Below are 21,282 nucleotides of genomic sequence, written 5' to 3' on the forward strand. Positions count from 1 at the left end.
TCTCTACAACAGGGTAGAGAACTTATTCTTTATAATGAATGAAATTAAACATCTGTTTGAAGTGCCTCCAAACTTCTACAAATACACAGAGGAAAATGAGACTTTAGAGGCAATTCTGAGACATAAATTGCCCACACAGGAATGGTGGACTAAGGCGATACAGATGATATTATAGACAAGAAGCCATTCACTAAGTTTTTCATCAAAAAATATAAGTTATCATGCACAGGAAAATTTTGATGAAATCAGCATGCATGGAGAAGAATGGGCTGAGCCAACTCAGCAAAACTATTCGGCCACCAAAGCAGCAGTGACAGTCACAGGTGACAGGGCCGAAAAGCTACAGGATGACAGAGCTACAAAGACACGTCATTCATCATTTATAACAGAGAGTTCAACCGACTCAATGGCCTCCAAAGGTCAAAAAGTTTTCTGACAGCATTAAAGAGCATTTATGTTGTATTCAAAGCTGTAATAACTTCTTATCTATTGTTCTGTACAAGTTGGTGAACACATTTATTTCTCAGATGACTCAACGCCTCAGATATTTTGTATGACCTCTTGTATATATTCCCCCCTCGCATAAGTTTGCAGGGGTTGTTGTTGATTTCTCTTCCAGATTTCTTATGCTGTAAACTTCCAGATTATTAATACAAAAGTGATGGAATTTCCAAAGCTCTGCGTTATTTGATGCATTGTGGTGTTTAGCTGAATGTTACAGGATTCCTGCGTATTTCATGACTTAATAAGTTTTCTTTAAACTCTTTGTTATGTGTTTTGTCATCTTCTCATATCTCATTCATGTTCTGTGTTTTACAGTTAAATAGCAAGGAAAAAGAATAGTTCTGGGATTTAATCACAGATTACCCTGAACTCAATCTATGGTATTATAAATGTTTTTCTTCAGTTATAGTCATAAGGTGTAATTCTTAAATGCTGCACCTCCAAACTATATCTTTCACAGTGATTGTTGTTTCAGGAATTCAAGTATGCTCCTGTGCAATATATCTCATTCTTACACCCCAGCTTAGTGGAGAATTATTAATTGCTTTTCACTAGTTGATCACAGCTCATAATCACACTTTAAAGTTTGTTTCATGAAGTATTTAAAAGGCCCTGTAGTTTCAGCAACTCAACTCAATATTTCAAACAACCTGTAGCCATAGACTCCATAGCCAAATGGATTATAACTATCTGAAGGTTTCACATTAGGTACAGAAAGATATCCCTCAACCAAAACATAAAAACAAGACAAACCCTGAAACTCATAACTAGCCTAAAATCTTCACAAAGACACAGACAAACCTTAAAGAGAGAGCCCTCTCTGATTACAGTTTGGCTAGAAGCTGTAATCCAAAGACTGGTTAGTGGTTACCCCGGCCGTATTCCCTTGGGAGTCAAAGGGAACAACCTGGGTGTTAACAGGATCCATATATAGATATCTGTAAGGGAGATGAGTCAGCTTGCGATTTGATTAGTGTCTTCCCTCTGATAGTTCTTGCTTCCACTTGGAGATTGATGATCTCTTACTCATCCTTGGTCGAATTTAGAGAGGCAAGTGTCACAGGAGAAGTTTCTTGAAGATTCCATGCCTCTCCACCTCGCGGATTGATACTGCCATTTCTCTCTTCTCACCCATCACACCCCATAGAAGGGATTTTTGAAATGCAATGCACCCACAAAGTGTACTTAGGTGAGATGCAATGCACTTTGACTATGGAGCAAGTGCAATGATCCTGTTTTGACCAGTTCTGAGTAGTTTTTCATGGAGAACTTCTGGGAGAAGCTGTAATTAGTTGACCTTGTTCCTTTAGGGGTTAGAACAACACTTTTATGGACTTATGAGCCCTTGGTTTATGGACATTTTATGCTTGGGTTGCAGTGCCCAAAAATGTCTATAACAGTTGCCCCCTAAAGCATGAGGTCGTTAATCTTTTTTTTTTGATTTCGGGTGAAATGCTTTATCATGAGGATCTGAAGTTCTTTCAAGCTGGGAGGAGACCTGTAATAAGATACAATACAATACATTATATTCATAATATTTTCATGATCTAGCTAAGGCGAGCATCCCCATGCTCAGCTTTATAAATTCATTTTCATGTACATAAGACAGAAAATCGTCTGAGTGTAGACTGATGATTCTGGTAAAGCCATCATCCCTTTGATTGGATGATTATCTGTGCAGCAATGATGTACATTCGATGTCTTTATTTTCCTGAATATATATCACAGCTCAGATGGATGAAACTAGATCCAGGGTCTTCAATCTCATTCGATCTTCACTCAAAGTACAAGTCGATCCATGTGAGAGATATTCTGGAGTCGAACATGGAAAGACATCGCCTGATTACCAGCCAATGATGTAAGTTGTTAACAGGTGCGAGAGGAATCACCGATAATGATAATGACCCTCAAGGTACTGCAGAAATTCACGTGGTGTGAATAAAGGACTTGATGTCGAACACCACACAAAATCTTTCGGTCGAAGGCCATTGATGTAAACCTGTCCCCGGAAGTGAGAAACTTGCCATTGAGGCATGCAAGCTTCAAAGTATTGAAAGGGGTGTTCCTAGATCGACTTCTTGGATAATGAACTGATGTCGAAAAGAAGCGATCCATCATAGGAGGGCCTTAATGAATCCCACATCAATGACACGGAATGGAGCAAATGATCTTAATGGAGGTGAAAACGATCTGGTGATATAAGGTTCAGGGTGGCGGTCATGAAAGAATGGAGCGTGAATGTATTGCAGCAGGTGAGACACAGGTGAATTCTCTGAGTGACTTCTCTCGAACATATCGGCGACACTAACGTGATGGATTGGTAGCATTAACCCCAAATATGGATGGCGTGATGGGACCATGGTGATGTGACCGGTGAATGAAACAACCCAACCTGACTTGGATGCAGAGTGAAAGTGTCATGTTCAAGAGCGACTTGCTACCAACAAAGTTTCTTCAAGTTTTCTTCCCAATTTTTCCCCAGTCATTGCTGACCAGTGCCTCTTTATTTTTGTCAAGCTTGAGGAGGATAACATATGCTTGTTCTATCATTTTCCTTTCGGGCAAACCCATCACTATGTTTTAACGAGCCTAGCGATAGTGAAACTCGTTCTTGCCTGCTATGGACAAGTTTGTCGCTATTAGGTTTTAACGAGTTTAACGACAAAGATAACTCGGTCCGTTTCAATTTTAGAGAGTCTGAAAAAGGACGTAAACTAAACTCCAAAAATTATTTTTCATCATCTAATCCCTTAAGTCTGAAAAAAGTGTAAAACAATACAGAAGGGATGAATTTTCGATACCTTTAACGATCCGAACAAAACAAACGCTCGATCTTTTTGTGTAATAATCCCTCAGGTCCAAAAAGATTAAAATTTAAAGGATGGATAGCACTTCCGGTCCTTTTAACGAGCTGGAGAGGCCAATGGCTCGGCAATCTTTTCATATTTTATGAGTCAGTTGAAAAGAGCTTAAAGGAGACTCGTCTTTGAGGAACGAGTGATAAAATTGGGTAGCAGCTGATTCCAGGTAAGGTTTGGAATTTTCCAATCACGACAGTGTTACAAGGATGGCTAGCGGGGTCACTCTTCGCAGCTGTTCCTCAAAAGGGGTAAACAATCAAATGGAGGTGAATGATTGGCCAATACAGAGCGGAGGTGATGATGGGAACACGACCAAGGCTTTAAAGGCTGAAGTACTACATTCACGATGATTATTTACCGGGAATTGGTTCATTTTTTATTGAGCTTAAATGCTGGGGGAAACATTTGCTCATTGCTTATGTTTATTTTTTAACGAGCATGAAGTCCGCGTTAAAACAGCTTGATTAATCCAGTTGTATAATAAGGATGTCTCATATATAAAAACAGTAATTTTTCAAATCTTTGCCCCACATCCTTTCTTTATGCAAGTTAGGAAACGACCAATCCTATGAGTTTAAAGGGTTAGAGGACCTACAAATTTAAAAAATAAATGGTCGCTCTTCACTTGCACGCCAAAAGGTTCGCATGCCCCCAGGTATAAAATAGAGTTTCGAGGTCACCTTCTATTCTACCGACAAGACATTCATTTTATCAGGAAAGGTTTACCTCTTTCAGGTTACCAAAGATTGTTTTATCTGGACTTCAAACAAAACTCTTCTTCGGCGATGCCTACTGAAATAGACAAAGGCGAGTGGGACAGATGCCTCCACTCACATAACTTTGACAAGGGAATCTTATTCCAGTCCAACCTCCTTTTCCAATCACAGCCGAGAGCCTCAGACTAGTCATATATCCCTCGCAGAAACCTACCATATACCTGAAGTTTTCCTGCCGAAGCAGACTAGGGTGCATGCCCCCTGGGTTTCAGTCATGTCCTCCGAATCACTCGCGCTCATCAGGAGGACGGACTGGGGATTGATGAGACATTCCTTGCATGAAAAGACCATTTAGGGATGGTATATGACTATTTGCTATGTGTGAACCAGGAAATGAAAGCTGGTCTACGAGCTTGACCACTCTTCCTTCGTGCGGAAAACACATTACCCTAAAGAGTGATGAGACAATGGCTCCCATGCAATAAATATAGTCTCGTCCAAGGAGTAGATTATAATCCAGGGGTCCTTGGACTACCATTACGTTCATTTGAACGGTTTTCCCTCTCAATGTTATGGGCACATTGGTAAGGATCCCTAACGGTCGACTGGTTCCTTTGTCAAAGCCTGTTAGATTTCTCATCTCAGGCAAAAGCGATGGCGAACCAAACGCTTTCAAAGCAGTCGAGGAAAGGATACTCACAGAAGCCCCTTCATCTGTGATGGTACCGGCCATAACCATTCTATATATTTGAAAAATGATTCGGAATGGTATACTAGCCAGTAAACGGGGTCTGCCTAGCTGATTCCAGTCGAAGGAAGCTACTAGGTTGCTTGGAGGTGGGACCAAATAGACGACCGGGTACGACTCTGACGAACTCCTTTCCGGCGGTAAAGGAATGGGTAAATTGCCCCCATTTTCATCGGAGTCTGTGTTTACGAAAAGAATGTGGATGTTGTCATCCTTGTTCTCTTCGGTAACTGTATCATCTGAAGATGGAACCTCTGAAGGCAAGACCGGGTCAACTGCCGCCTCGACCTTTTGACTTTCATCTGGTATGGGTTCAGAAGGTTTATCTTCAATGATAGATGCTTCGGCCGACCACCTGGGCGGGTCAGCCAGATTTTCAACTAGCGACGACTCGGCAAGACTTTCTTATATCCAGGAGGAAGTCGTAACGGTGAAACCGGACGATCGTCCAAAACTCTTTTAGCCTCGTCTAAGAAGGGACAATGGTGGACGGCATGATCGCCTTCACACAGTTTACAAGGAAATTTTCACTTTCCTTTTTGTCCAGGGGCTTCACTTTCACTAGTCGACGGTGCGATTTCAACATGATCATCAGAGGTTGACGACACCGGGTTGTGCAAACGAGGAGACTAGTCCCTTAAGATCTGAGGGATGCAGGGACAATCTCTATGATAGTGGTCTCCTTTGCAAATGACACATGGCGATTTAGGCCTGGTTGGTGCAATGTGTGGATTTTCGCTAGACGACGCTTGGTTGCCCCCTTTCTCCTTTGGCTCCTTCTTCTTCTTCTCTTTCTTCTTCTTTTCCTTCTTCTTCTCAGATACTTGATTTTTGGCTTTATCAGCCCTATCAAGCGAAGAGGAAGGAGGAGAGGAAGAATTGGACGAAGTAGAGGGTTGGGGGGTAACTGTGGAATTGTCTAGTTGCTGACTTGATTGTTCAGGAACCGCGGTGCTCTAAACGACAGAGGTTGAGAAAAGCCATATGGGCAAGCCAATCGTCAATCGTGGAAGTGACAATGTGGCCATGTGGGGTGCACCAACATCTCCCCAAGAGGAGAAGGGACTAGGATTTCCTCCAAGGGTAACTCCTTGGTTGGTGGACTCCATTCTCTCAACCCAAGACCAACGTAGGAAAGGTGATGATTATTCCATTTAAAATAAATTTTAGATGCTTTGAAACAACTTGTTTTTTCAATTTTAAAGAGTCGAGAAAAAACAAAAGATGACTCTAGTCGCCTTTGATTTTTAATGAGCCTGAAGTGACAAGTGCTCATATGGACCTTTTCCATTAAGGAGTCTGAAAAGGAACGAAAGGGACTGCTCTGGAAATCTAGGCAGAGGGATTACCAAACCAATCACAAAACTGCAAAATACTTTTACGGTACGGCAGTCAATCTTCCCGAATGCTGTGTTCAGTGCATTGCAGTCGATAGGGCGGCAGACACGGCTTCCTAAGGATAAAGGATTAAGCCTATTGTGGTCTCCCAAAATATACTCGACGGTACGTGGGAGCACAAGTTCGTACTGGCACTTATCGTCTCAAAGTGGAGGAATCACCCAACCAACAGTGAGAACAACAGTTACCAGGCTTTACGACGCCGGAATATGTCTCTAGCCTAGACTTCTAGATGTTGTGCGTTAGGTTACAAAACGTTGTTAGATTCATTAAATTTATTTTATAGTTGATCTTGCTTAAGAAATATGCCTTTCAGGTTCACCGCATGATGTAGATGTACAATTCCTAAAATGCAATCTAAGATGATAAACAATCTTTTTATCTTCTTTGTGCAATGAAAATCCTAGCTACTAAGGAAAGAGAGACAATATTCTTTTACAAAGATCATAGAGCACACACTATATGCACTGTCCTAAATCAAACCAATCAAGCAGTCTAAATGCAAATGCGCATGCATGTATTTGTTTTTCAACCTTCTTAATATGTGAATGATAAAAAGAAAGCTAATGCGCAAATCGAAATTACTTTTCAAGCGACAATTACTAACAAGTTTCTTTTCAAAATCAAAATGAAGACAATGACAACACTTTGCGATTTGGAAATGAAAACTTGCTTTCGACACTAGAAAAAACTACAAATTTAGATCAAATACAACAGTAACAGGGTAATCAAATATCAGGAGCAATCAGACTCTCTTCTATGACTGAAAACGACACTTGCGACACTTTCAAATCAAGAAACGACAGTACAATTACGTTACTTTTTTGCAAAGGAGAACTGAAAATGACTCAACAAATACACAAAAACATTTACAGTTCTTTGCACAATGGAGGCGGAATAACAGCAAGGAAAGGGGTTTCAAATAGAGGTATACTGACTATAGGCAGCAAAATTCTTGAATAGATCTGAAAAGAGTGAACAGAAACCAACATTCAGGAACAATGCCTAGTCTAATCAGCGCACCTGTAACACAGTGAATTTGAAATGCAGCGCACCTACTACACTCGGGAAGTGCGTTGAATTTCAGATTCACAGAACAGAGAGTGTGTTGGGCCAGGGATGAGACTTTGCTTGGGTTCTGGGTCACTGTTTGCAGTTCAGTTCATGGATTTTGGCCGAGCAAGTGGTAATCAGTAAATCAACAACAAGGGTAGATCTAAATAGGTTACTAGAGCCACCACGAGGGCAATTAGAGAGTTTGTAAATCAGTTGTTTAATTCATAAACAAAACCCGGAGATTGACTGAAGCGACATTTATCGAAAGCTACCTGGCTCAACTTCAGGCTCCGTCTGTAAGTTTATAAAGTAAACAAAGGTAGATAAACAAACAACCTAGTCGCTCCCCAGCGGAGTCGTCATTTTCTTACAGGGAAAAGTGTCTATGCAGAACTGCTAATCCCACTAATGTGTGGTAGCTACCTTAGAAACAAACAAAGTAAAACTACTTTCATTTTCCTTTATGAAAGATAGATGAGAGAAGAATAGAGGAGACCAACCTCTGTCTTGCGCTTGGTTCCTTGCTCGATTCCTCTCTCTTTTGATAGTCTTTTGCTACTCGCTTCCTTGTATACCCAGTTTCACAGAGTACCTGTAGAATCAAATCAGCATAACGCTATACAAGAACATGGATCTATTATCATAAACAATCTAGGATCAGATATAAATTGACCATACAAATGCACAAAACATAAATTACACAAGAGTATGGAGGAAAACTTGAATAGCTTTATTGATAATCAAGAAAGAGCCAAGAGAGTTACAACCAGTTGTTCCGACCCAGCATCATCCTCTCAGCAAGTAAGCCCTTCTTCACCTCATGCAAAGCTTAGATCACCCAACACTATGATGTTGCCTCAAGAAACCAACAGCAATTCCTTACAAGATGTAAAATTCCAGCCTCTGGATCTCTGGGATGAGGGATCCATATATAGATATCTGTAAGGGAGATGAGTCAGCTTGTGATTTGATTAGTGTCTTCCCTCTGATATTTCTTGCTTCGAGATTGATGATCTCTTACTCATCCTTGGTCGAATTTAGAGAGGCAAGTGTCACAGGAGAAATTTCTGGAATATTCCATGCCTCTTCACCTCGCAGATTGATACTGCCATTTGTCTCTTCTCGCCCATTGCACCCCATAGAAGGGATTTTTGAAATGAAATGCACCCACAGAGTGTACTTAGGTGAGATGCAACACACTTTGCCTATGGAGCAGGTGCAATGGTCCTATTTTGACTAGTTCTTAGTAGTTTTTCATGGAGAACTTCTGGGAGAAGCTGTAATCAGTTGACCTTGTTCCTTTAGGGGTTAGAACAACACTTTTAGGGACTTAGGAGCCCTTGGTTTATGGACATTTTATGCTTGGGGTTGCAGTGCCCAAAAATGTCTATAACACAAAGGAAACTCATCTTCAGGCAGTTAAGAGAATTTTCAAGTATCCTCAAGGAACTCAAAACTATGGCTTATGGTATCCTAGAGATACAGATCTCACATTTCATGCATATACAGATGCGGATTTGGTAGGAAGTGTGGATGACAGAAAAAGAACTAGTGGTGGTGCATTCTTCATGGGTCCTAGATTAGTATCTTGGTTCAGAAAGAAACAAAGTTCTATTGCTTTATCTACAGCTGAAGCAGAATATGTAGCTGTTGCATCTTGCTGCACACAGCTCCTTTGGATGATGCAAACATTGCAAGACCTTCAAATCACTTGTACTCCACCTATCTCCATTTTTTGTGATAATACACGTGCTATCAGTATCTCAAAGAATCCTGTCATGCATTCAAAGACTAAGCACATACCGATCAAGTATTATTTTCTCCAGGAACAAGTGTTGGAACAAAAGGTCAAATTGGAGTATGTTCCCTCCAAGGAACAAGTTGCTGATATTCTCACCAAACCACTGCCCAGGGAGACATTTGAATACCTCAGACAGAAGCTGGGGGTAGTTGATGCATCATCTTGTTGTTGAAACCTATCTGTTTCAAAGAAATCTGGTTGTACGCGATTTGCATGAGGAGGATCCGCGTACATACATCGATTTATGCAGATATAGTTGCGTATATGGTGGTTTGAAGGAAATCAGAGGAGACAGACTCTGGTTGAAGACAGTTTAATATAGATCTGACAGAGACCATCTGGCAGAGGTTCAGGGGGAGCAGATAAACTTCTAATAATGCATTGTTGGCATTACATTAGAAGCTCTTGGTTCAAGTACACAGGTTGTTTTGAGTTCAGGTGGATTAGCTGCAGAAGGAGAACAGATTTTGGTGACTTTCATAGTCTTGCTCTGGATATTTCGTCTCTATGTCATGTATATCTTCTTTTATTATCAAGGTCATGTAACAGCCTATGTTGGTTTCCCCACTATGCCTGGGATGAATGATTTTATACTCTTGTTTTCTCATGTGTAAATTTTTGGTATATCACAACTTTGATGGGAGATGGATGTTTGTATGAGTCTTTAGTGATAGGAAGGTTAGTTATGATGTATGAGTCATGGTTCTTCTTGAAGAACATCATTTTGCAGAACTTTCCTATAGTCAGGGGGATCATGGACAGCTCAGCAGAGGTTTCAGCATGTACTCAGGGGGAGCATAACCCTTTGCCCTTGATGTCAAAGGGGGAGAATGAGGTTGAGTGCCTTGGGGTTGCCATCAAGTCCAAAGGGGGAGATTGTTGGCATTATGACATAGGTTCGACATTATGGCATAGGTGTTGTCTTTGATGGCAACTCACTCAAATGGTAGATCTCAGTTCAGGCTATCAAGAATGGAAGAAAATTAGGTATACGCAGGTTCATCTTAGCAAAGTCGTGTATATATGTAGGATCAACGAACAAAAGACGCGTATACGTATGCATGCACTTTCATGCAGAGAAAAGGGCATACATGTGGGAAAGTTTAAGTTTGGTTCATAGTATTTAGTCCGACTTTTATGAACCTATGGTTTTGGTCCTTGGTATTACATCTAAAGTATTGAACCTATGTATTGGGTCCCTAGTATTGGTGTTTTATGGTTTTGGACCATGGTTTGAGTAAGGCCAATCTATAAAAAGGGAAGGAGATCATTTGGCAAAGGCACCGATTGAAGCATTGAATATCTTAAGAAGAGCTAGATCTGGAACACTGTGACTAGTTTATGGTGCATTGCTAGATCTGATCCAAGGAGGAACGTGAGTGCTAAACATGGATAAGTTCTACTGATAAATCAAGATCTTAAGGCTAGAATAGTAGTATCTTTGTATGGTTTTGATCTGCTATATGTGGCGCATGCTTGGTCTATAAATCCGATAATCTGGGTTAACTAATGCCTGAATATTTGGAGTAAATTATCTTTATAGATCTGTACGCAGGTTCAGTGAAGCGAAGGCGTGTATACACATTGTTTCTGTAAGCGAAAAGTGCGTATACGCAGGTTGGTCTTAACACAGAAGCATATGCACGCAGGTTTATGAATATTGAAGTAGCGTATGTCTCTTAAATTATGTTCTAGTTGCTTCTGTTGATTACTGCAGTGATCTGGGTTCAGAATTGGTGTTTGGCTACTATTGCTGCCTTCTAGTTACAGCATTCTGAGAAGTGTTTGGTTGATTCTATTTTGGTTTGTACAAAGGAGATTGATTATTGTAGATATACTTGATGTATGATTAATTATTGCTCATGGATCCAGTCTGAAAATTGGTGAAACGTGGTCCCTAGAAGAAAGAGAAGGTTGTAGCCTTCTATAGGTCAGCACCTACGTACTAGTACCTGAGCTAGTACAAGAGCTAAGGGGGTTGTAACTCCCTTCTAGGAGAGGCTGGAGAACGAGAGAAGGTTGTAGCCTTCTGCAGGTTGAAGCCTGCGTATTGGTATAAGTCTGCACCAGTACAGAAACATTGTAAAGGGAAGTTTCTAATTAAAGGAAGATAGAGACAAATTGCAGCAGGTGGTTTTCACCCACATTGGATTTCCAACTTATATCTTGTGTTCTTGTGTGTGATTGTCTTCTGATCTGTTTTACTGTTCCTGGTTACAGTTTATATGATTCTGATGCACTGATTAATGATCAATATCTGAAGAATGAATTACATTGTAAGTCTGCATGGTATACGTTGGTTTTCTTATATGTAGTTGTGTATATACGCGGTTTTCACTAACTAAAGTAGCGTATATGATATGAAAAAGGTAATTGACTTAATAATATTGATTCACCCCCCCTCTCAATATTATTTCCAACAAAAGGGTATCACTACAAACTCATAGTGCCCATACCTTGTCTTGAAAAAAGTCTTGCAAATATCCTCCTCTTCGATCCCTATTTGATGATTCCTAACCTCAAGTCAATCTTGGAGAAAATTGTTTCTCCCCTTAATTAATGAAATATATCATCAATTCTTGGCAATGGGTACCTATTCTTTATGGTTACCTTGTTTAATTTCTTGTAATCAATGCATAATCTAAGGGTATCATCTTTCTTTTTCACAAATAACATAGGTTCTCCCCATGGGGATACACTTGGCCTTATGTAACCCTTGTCTAGCATCTTTTTTAGCTGTAATTTTAACTCCACCAACTCAGGGCTACTCATCTTGTATGGTTCCTTGGATGCTGGTTTTGCCCTAGGTATGAAATAAATGGAAAAATATACCTCTCTGTGAGGAGGTAATGTAGGAAACTCTACTGGAAACACATATGCATATCATTGCAGAATAGGGTACCTTTTTAACAGCTCCCTTTCCTCATTATCAACATCACTACCATCCCTCTCATCATTTGATACTTGCACTACAAACAATATGCATCCCTTCCTACTACTATGCTTGCCCTACATGGTCATGATCAGTCTCACTAATGTAGAATTTCTCCTACCTTGCAAAACCCTTCTTTTTCTTTGCTTATCCAAGCATTCAATTTTCTTTTCAAAAGAGTCCATTTTTCTCTTGTGCAGGCACAACCAATCCATGCCCAATAATATGTTGTATGCACCCAATGGCAATACATTCAAATGTTATTTTTTAGGCATGCCACTAAGCGCAAATGTGCATGACCTTACCCAATGATTGATCTTTCTTTTTGTTCCAATTTCCAGTTGAACTAGCCATGGTTATTCATGAAACGCCTTGACCAAATTACATTTCTAAACTAGATTTTGGCTAATATAGTTGTAATTAGAACTTGGGTGAATTAAAATAGAAACAATTCGGTCATGCAACTTACCTTCCATTTCAATGATGGATGCCTCATGGTCTGCATGGTGGTTGTATACTTGTTATAGACATTTTTGGGCCCTACAACCCCAAGCATGAAATGTCTATAAATCAAGGGCTCCTAAGTCCCTAAAAGTGTTTTTCTAACCCCTAAAAGAACAAGGTCAACAGATTACAGCTTCTCCCAGAAGTTCTCCATGAAAAACCGCTCAGAATTGGTCAAAACAGGATCATTTCAGCTGCTCCACTGGCTAAGTGCGTTGCATCTCACCTAAATACACTGTGTGGGTGCGTTTCATTTCAAAAATCCCTTCTGTGGGGTGCGATGGGCGAGAAATGACAAATGGCAGTGTCATTCCGCGAGGTGGAGAGGCAATGGAAGCTTCCAGAATCTTCCCCTGTGACACTTGCCTCACTGAATTCGACCAAGGATGAGTAAGAGACCATCAATCTCCAAGTGGAAGCAAGAACTATCAAAGGGAATACACTAATCAAATCATGAGCTGACTCATCTCCATTACAAACATCTATATATGGATCCCTCATCCCAGAGATCCAGAGGCTGGAATTTTGCATATTGTAAGGAATTGTTGTTGGTTTCTTGAGACAAACATCAGATTGTTGGGTGATCTAAGCTTTGTTTGAGGTGAAGAGGGGCTTCTTTGCTGGGAGGTTGATGCTGGGTCAGAACAACCGGTTGTAACTCCTCTTGGCTCTTTCTTGTTTATCAATAAAAGCTATTCAAGTTTTCCTCCATGCTCTTGTGTCATTGATGCTTGCTACATTTGTATGGTCAATTTACATCTGATCCTAGATTGTTTATAATTATAGATCCATGTCTTTGTATAGTGCTATGCTTCTGTGATCTTACAGGTACTTCGTGAAGCTGGGCGTGCAAGGGAGCAGGTAGCTAAAGACTATCAAAGAAGAGGGGAATCAAATCAGGAGATTAGCGCAAGACAGAGGTTGGTCTTTCTGTTCCTCTCTATCTATAATTCATAAAGGAAAAACGAAATTAGTTTTTCTCAGTTTTTTTCTAAGGCAGCTGTCACACCTTAGTGGGATAGAGAAGTTCTATATAGACACTTTTCCCTGTAACAAAATGGCGACTCCACTGGGGACGAATTAGTTTGTTTGTTTATCATTCTTTGTTGTCTATTTCATAAACTTACATGTAGCATTCGAACTGCATTTGCCATAGCAAATGCAAAGTAGATAACTGCTACTTCAATCCATCTACTGGATCTGTTTATGATTTAAACAACTGATTCACAAACTATCTGATTGCCCTTGTGATAGCTCTTAGATCCTCCTTAGATCTACCCCTGATTGTTGCATTACTGATTGCTTTTTTTTTCTCGGCCAAAACCCAAGAACTGAACTGCAAACTGTGACCCGGAACCCAAACAGAGTCTCGTTTCTGACCCAGCGTAGGTACTGTTCAGAGAATCTGAACTTCAGCGCACTTCCCGAGTGGACAAGCTGCGTTGCATTTAAAATTCTCTGTGTTACAGGTGCGCTGATCAGACTAGGCTCTGTGCAGTTTTGGTTTCTGTGATTCATTCTTTCCAGTTCTATTCCTGAATTTTGCTGCCTATGATCAGTATATGTCTATTTGAAACCCCTTTTCCTTGCTGTTATTCCGCCTCCTTTGTACAAAAGAACTGTAGATGTTTTTGTGTGTTTGTTGAGTCATTTTTAGTTCTCCTTTGCAAAAGTAGCACAATCGTATTGTCTTCCTTTGATTTGAAACTGTCGCAAGTGTCGATTTCAATCGTAGGAAAGAGCTTGATTACTTTTGATGGTCGATTATCCTGTTACTATTGCTTTTGGTCTAAATTTGTAATTTTCTAGTGTCGAGAACAAGTATTCAGTTCAAAATCGTAAAGTGTTGTGATCGTCTCCATTTTTTGATTTCGAAAAGAAACTTGTTGATATTTGTCGCTTGAAAAGAAATTCAGATTTGTGCATCAACTTTCTTTTTAGCATTCATATACTAAGAAAGTCGAAAACAAATACATGCATGTGCATTTGCATATAGACAGTCTGATTGGCTTGATTTAGGAAAGTGCATTTAGAGTGTGCTCTTTGCTCTTTGTGAAAAGATTCTGTCTTTCTTTTCCTTAGTAGCTAGGATTTTCATTGCACAAAGAAGATAAAAAGTTTGTTTATCATCTTAGATTGCATTTTAGGAATTACATCTACATCTCGCGGTGAACCTGAAAGGCAAACTTCATAAACAAGCTCAACTTAAAATAAATTCAATGAATCTAACAACGATTTGGAACTTAACGCACAACATTTAGAAGTCTAGGCTAGAGACGTATTCCGGCGTCGTAAAGCCTGGTAACTGTTGTTCTCACTGATGGTTGGGTGATTCCTCCACTTTGAGACGATAAGTGCCAGTACGGACTTGTGCTCCCACTTACGGTCGAGTATATTTTGGGGGACCCCAATAGGCTTAATCCTTTATCCATAGGAAGCCGTGTCTGCCGCCCTATCGATCGCAATGCACTGAACACAGCATTCAGGAAGATTGACTGTCGTACCGTAAAAAGTATTCTGCAGTTTTGCGATTGGTTTGGTAATCCCTCTACCTAATTTCCATAGCAGTCCCTTTTTTTCCTTTTCAGACTCCTTAACAGAAAAGGTCCATCTGAGCACTTGTCACTTCAGGCTCATTAAAAATCGAAGGAGACTAGAGTCATCTTTTGTTTTTTCTCGACTCTTAAAAACTGAAAAAACAAGTTGTGTCAAAGCATCTAAAATTCATTTAATTCGGAAACATACTTCCCCTTTATTTTAGTTGATCGAGTAATCCGCAATCGTGGAAGAAATTCAATTAAAACCCCGTCGTTCGCGGAGGCTTACGAGTCAACCGTCTTTGTCTCCGGAATCGAAGCTAGTACGGACAAAGCGAACTCGTTTAACCAGTTCCAAATCTCCTATTAAAGTTAGAACAAGTGTTCCAACAACATCAGAGACTCTGGTTACTCCAAACATTTCTGGAATCCCTGCCTCTACAGAAGAAGTTCAGCAGCCACAGAAGGACAGTAGTACTGATCCTAGTCTGAGAGTAAACACTTACGTTACTGAACCAGTTCCATCTACAACCAGTTCGGAGAGTCTTGCTCTTCAAACATCTGTCGCTGTCGATTCCATACCTTCTTCGGCACCAGAAATATTCTACGGACCTAACGGTCTTCCCCTTCCACCTGATCTAATTGCCATAGAAGAAATTGTGGAAGATCCTCCAACTAGTACTCCATCGCAATTTGGAGTCGGGATCACTCTATATCCTTCTTCATTAGAAATTAGTCTACCGCCAGCGGAAGCTCCTGTAGAATCGCTAGGTAATCTTTTGGATAGACTAGAAATGTCTGAACAACCGTCAACATCTAGGACTGTGGCGTCTGACACACCGACGGCAGAACTCCCTGCTATCACTCCAACAATGTTCGCCGGTATACCATCTGTCCCAACTAGCTCTCAACCGCTAGAAGGAGCCCACTCAGGGGCCATTTCGACAGCATGGTCTGTTCCTGTTTGTTCATCCGGAATAATATCCGGAAACAGACTCTTGATCCATTTGGAGGTCAATTTGGGTAGTCCGGCCCCCAAGGGCAAACTATTCCCTTGAGTTCTGGATTACCACCGTATGGGGGGCAGTATACCCTTTCATTATCCCCTCCGGGAGGATATCCATACGGGAGTTCACAACAACATTCGGGTTATACTGGAATTACCTCAAGCGGTTGGGTACCAATACTACCTCAACAACCAAGAGTTGTATATTCAATGCAACAATGCTTACCTATGTCAAATATACCAACTACGCCAGCTATTGTGACGGTGTCACAAGTTCAAGCGCTACCTGTTGTATGCCAACCTCAGGTTTCTCAGGTTGTAATGCAACAGCCCCTTGACCCTGCAACTCAACCACAATTGCCGACTGGTGGAATGACACAGGTTCAGACGGGTACAATTACCCCTCATCTTGGTCAAACTGTTAGTATCGGGCAACAGCACATGGCTTCACAACCATGGCTAGTACAATACCAACAACCGCAATTCCAACAAGTATACCAAGGTTCTGAGCAACAAATCTTTGCAAATAGTGGACAGCCGTATATTCAAAACGGTCAAAATCAACCATTTTACAATGGTCATGCCCACCAACCTTACCAAAGTTACCAGCATCAAATGCATTATGCCGGTATGCAAAGACCAACTGCTCAGGCAATCCCATCTTATCCTGGGTATGCTTCACCTAACCTGAATCAGCAGTTACCCTTTGTGGCAACTTTAGAGTTACCTGATTTAAATCGGTTAACAAACGATCCAATCGCTTACGCCCCTTGGTGGCCAGCAATTCCGCATAAGCTTCCATCAGATATTCCTAAATTTAATGGAAATCTAGGTGAAGATCCATCGAATCATGTGATGACCATTCATCTATGGTGTTCATCAAACACCCTAAATGATGATTCGATAAGACTTCGCCTCTTTCAGAGGATGTTAACAGGTCCAACGGCAAAATGGTACATCGAAATGCCTAGAGCTTCGTTCGACAACTTTAGTACCTTAGCCACAACCTTTTTAACCCATTTTCAGTTACCAATAAGGTACGAAACGGGAACAGAACTTCTTACCAAGTTCAAACAGACAACGGCCACTCACATATCTGATCATATACATGAGTGGCGACGTCGTCGTAGAATGGTAAAAACGTATGTTCCCGATCAGCTCTTAGCTAAATGGTTTATCAAGTCATTACTACCTTCCATCACGGAAGATGTGGCAAAGGGGGGAGTCGTAACAGAAGAGCAAGTTATCGCTCGTGCACAATATTTGGACTTGATTTACACTCAGTCTGGCATGCTCTACGATAAAATACCTGACGCCCCTAGACCGGAATTCTCAATTCCTCCTCCTCCTAAATCAAACAATGACTCTCATGTCGGCGATGGCGTGATTGGCACAACAGACATGAAATCGACAAAGGATACATCCAAAAAGGCCCGTAAGATTTCAGGTCAAAATGCAAAAGATGAACTTCTTGCCTCGGAAGTAAATGTCGTATCGACAGATAAAGGCAAAGAAACCAAACAACCAGGGGGCAAGAAGAAAGGAAAAGGGAAGAAGAAGAAACAAGAAGAATCTTCTGAAAAATATTCTGCAAACCCTCTTGGAGATAGGAAACCAAAAAATCCATGCCTTATATGCGATGAGGATCATTGGACTGCAAATTGTCCACACAGAGCTGAGCTTAAAAAATTCTTCAAGAATTCGAAAACCTCCGCAGTGTTAACTGATCCGTTTCCAAATCCAGGAACAAATCTGGTTGAAGTGGAAATGCTTCCCCGTCTCAAGTGCTAATGTTTTCGATTTCAAAACAGCAAAATGATGCTTTGATATCGACAAGGAACAAAGATTATGGGAATCCACAGCTGTCGAACAACAAGGATAAAGATCAACCTAGTAGTTCGAAAACAACTTCGACAGAAGTTGCGCCGCCCATCATTCCTGAATTGACAATAAAACTGCCAAAGGGAGTAGTACACAAGTCGACGTTTAATCCCCGCGCTAGAGCGGCACAGCATTATAATATAGTGGAAGATTTGGCCCAATCACCATCCGCTATGTCAACTCTTGAAGTACTACAGAATTGCCCATCCCAAAGGCAGGCTTTATTATCAGCCATTGGTGGGATAGACCCAAAGGATTCCAATCTTGTATCCTTCGATCATAAAGGATACGATCCTCAATTACCAGCTCAACTAGCTTTCCTTGCTCAAGTGAAAGCCCTCAACAAAACTATTCATCGAACAATTATTGATGAGGGGGCATCTACATGCATTATGTCAATGAGTTGCTGGAAAACTTTAGGATCTCCAACCTTGTCGCGATCTTCGACGACATTAAAAGCATTCGATGGAAGGACATATACCCCATATGGTATTCTAAGTAACTTGAAAGTTGAACTAGGAGGGAAAACAGTAGAAATAGATGTTGAAGTAATCGACGGAAATCTCGATTACAACATCCTGTTGGGAAGACCATGGATATATGCTATGGCTACTGTTGTGTCGACCTATTTTAGGAAGATTGCATTTCCCTTTCAAGGAGGGATTACAATCGTCGATCAACAAAACTTCCTACCCAATGGTTCTCAAGTTACAGGAAGCATTCCTATGATCCATGGAAGCCCTCATTCGCTTCAAAATATTGGAGTAGGCCTACTAAAAGATCCTATATTAATGGGAACTTTCGCCCTTCCACCTCCAATCAATCTGGCGGAAGTAGCGTCGATAGGAACCTGCAATATGATATCTTCTAAAAAGATCTCAGAAAACGATATCGACATGGATCATGCGATGGTTTTGCCTCCAAGCCCAACAGAAATATTGTAGCAATCAATGTTCCTAGCATGGGAGGCAAACCCAAATCAACGCTCAACAAGCGTTTGGATAGATAGGTCTAAAGAATATGGTACCCCTTCAGATCCTTGGTCGCGAGTGCATGTCACCGACGAAGGAATTGTCCAATCAATGGTAATTGAAGGGGCACCATGGAATGATTCCCACCATCGTTCCCTTCTTCCGAATTGTGGAGAAGATACTCCAGATGACCTTTATCATCCTTCAGTTTTTGATTTTCTATTAAATACTGTAAACACGGTGGATTCCGAGCGAAACTTGTCCAACATTGAAGAGACTATCGCCATAAATATCTCGACCAAAACAAATGTTGTAGAGAATATTTATGTTGGCAAATGTTGTTCTCCTTCAGAACTAGAAATATATAACGCTCTTTTTCACGAATTCAGAGATGTCTTTGCTTGGTCATATAGTGAAATGCCAGGCATTGACTCGAGTATCGTTGAACACGAAATTAAGATGTATCCAGATGTCAAACCAGTACGACAACGGCTACGGCAGGTGCACCCCAAGAAAGCCGCTGCCATTAAGGCAGAAGTTGAGAAACTCCTCCATGCTGGTTTCATCTACCCGGTTCCACTAACCGATTGGGTATCGAATATTGTCCCTGTTATGAAAAAACAAGGAACAATTAGAGTATGCGTCGATTATAGGGATGTAAATCAAGCTTGTCCAAAAGACAACTACCCTACACCCTTTATCGACCAGATAATTGACGAATGCGCCAGATGCGAAATCTTTTCATTCATGGATGGATTCTCCGGGTATAATCAAATAAATATCCGCCCACAGCACGAGTCAAAGACTGCATTTATTTGTCCGTGGGGCACATTCGCATATCGAAAATTACCCTTTGGTTTAAAGAACGCAGGGGCGACATTTCAGAGGGCAATGAATTATGCCTTCCATGACATCAAAAACATCGTTCAACCATACCTCGACGACCTTCCGGCTCATTCGCGAAAGCGGACTGATCACCCGCAGCATTTAAGAGCGATATTTCTATGTTGCCGACACTACAAGATACGACTCAATCCACACAAATGTCGATTTTGCGTCAGTTCTGGTCGTTTGCTTGGCTTTGTAGTCTCAAAGGACGGGATTCGTCTCGACCCATGTAAGGTCCAGGCAATCATAAATTTTCCTCCACCTTCGAATTTGCTTCAGATTCAGAAACTCCAAGGGAAAGCAAACTTTCTGAGGAGGTTCATTCCAAATTATGCCGAACTTGCTAAAGGTTATACACGTCTTTTGAGAAAGGAAGTAACCTTTGTCTGGGATCAGGTTGCGCAAGCTTCCTTTGATGCTTTAAAAGAATCCCTAATGAAAGCATCATTAATGTACACTCCTGATTATCAAAAAGATTTTAACCTGTATCTGGCTGCAGCGGATACGACCATCGCAATGGTTTTAGTTCAAGAAGTCAATGGAATTGAACATCCTATATATTATTTAAGTAAAAAATTAAATGATATAGAAAGAAAATATTCTTACGTTGAAAAGCTAGCACTCGCAGCTGTTCAAGCAATACAGAGATTTCGACACTATGTCCTCTTTCGAAAAACTACCATTCTGTCAGATTGCAACCCCATGACTTATATATTGTCGCGAAAGTTGCTGGGGGGAAAATATTCAAAATGGATAGCAATCCTGCAAGAGTTTGATCTGGAATTTGTAAAATCCAAGTCAAAGAAAGCTCTAGTTTTCGCAGAATTATTATGCGATCTCCAATTGTCGTCCAACGATGAAACATCCGATGAAACAATCGTGGACGCAAGTTTGTTTCTGATATCTTCAAGCAATGAGTGGTATGGGGATATAATCATTTATCTCCAAACCCAAAAATATAGGCCAAACACCTCTCGCTCCGAACAAAAACATATTCGATACCAAGCAAAAGACTACATTATCGTCGGTGATACACTTTACCGTCGCGGTATCGATACAGTTCTGAGAAGGTGCCTCACCCATGAGGAGGCCGAAAAAGTCCTGAATGATTTTCATTCAGGCGCGTGTGGGGGGCATCAATCCGGTTATGCTACAGCGCAAAAAATCTTACGAGCAGGATACTTCTGGCCAACAATGTTCAAAGATTGCATAACCGTAGTCAGAAGTTGCCATGCTTGTCAAATTTTCGATAGCAAAACCAGAAGACCACCCGCACCTCTGCAGCCAATAGTTGCTATTGGGCCATTCGCCAAATGGGGCATCGATTTCATGACATGTAACCCCACCTCGACCGGGGGGCATGGGTATATCATAGTCGCAGTTGACTATTTTACCAAATGGGCCGAGGCGATGCCTACATTAGATAATACTGGTGAAACAACTGCCCTCTTCTTTTTCAATCATGTAGTTGCCAGATTC

Source organism: Pinus tabuliformis, chromosome 5_2 (assembly GCF_031772625.1).
Source record: "Pinus tabuliformis cultivar Carrire ecotype Pingquan chromosome 5_2, CPIR1, whole genome shotgun sequence".
NCBI lineage: Eukaryota > Viridiplantae > Streptophyta > Pinopsida > Pinales > Pinaceae > Pinus > Pinus tabuliformis.